Genomic DNA, 723 nt, shown 5'->3' with positions numbered 1-723 from the left:
GCGCTGTAAGTGTGGAGGTTTTTTTCAAATAATTGGATTTTAGGTAAAAAATGGACAGTTTTTAAAAAATAATTGTGGAAAAACTGTATGTACGATTTTTATGATTTTAAGGTTTTTGGAAAGGAAATTTTATTCACTTTGAAGAAAAATTAATTCCGTTGCGGGGCCGTTATTGCACGCGCGGATATAATGATTACAGTAAAGTAAGCTAAAAAAAATGCTTTTTTTTTATTAATTTTTTATGATAAAATTAAAATATCTAATTGAGGTTTTAAAATTGTGTTTTGTGATATATTTGTGAACATTTTGCATTTTTACTTTTTTGATTTGGATGATATTTAAGCAATTTTGATATCGAACTTTAATTCGATTTTGCGCAAATTCTGTATGTATGATTTTTCTGGTTTTTACTTTAATTGAAAGCTTGTTTTATTACCTTTCAGGTGAGTATTCGTGCATGTCGGGGCCGTTTGTGGTTGTTTTTTAATTTTTTTTTAAGTAAAAAAGTCAGTTTTTTCAAAAAATTTGATTTTTTTTTTTGAATATCTCAGCTATTACGCAACATACAGTTATGAGGTATATACCAAATGAAAGATAATTGAATTTTCTATGTAAATTATCTAAATCAAACTTGGTGAAAAAGCTTAAATTTGGCTAATTTTGACAATTTAATAAACTTAGAAAAATTTCGTGTTCCAATTCCGGCTTGGTCCCCTCAGCGTC

This window comes from Teleopsis dalmanni, chromosome 1, assembly GCF_002237135.1.
Source record: "Teleopsis dalmanni isolate 2A chromosome 1, ASM223713v2, whole genome shotgun sequence".
In the NCBI taxonomy this organism is placed as follows: domain Eukaryota; kingdom Metazoa; phylum Arthropoda; class Insecta; order Diptera; family Diopsidae; genus Teleopsis; species Teleopsis dalmanni.
The sequence above is the reverse complement of the archived record's forward strand: the minus strand, read 5'-3'. Positions refer to the sequence as shown.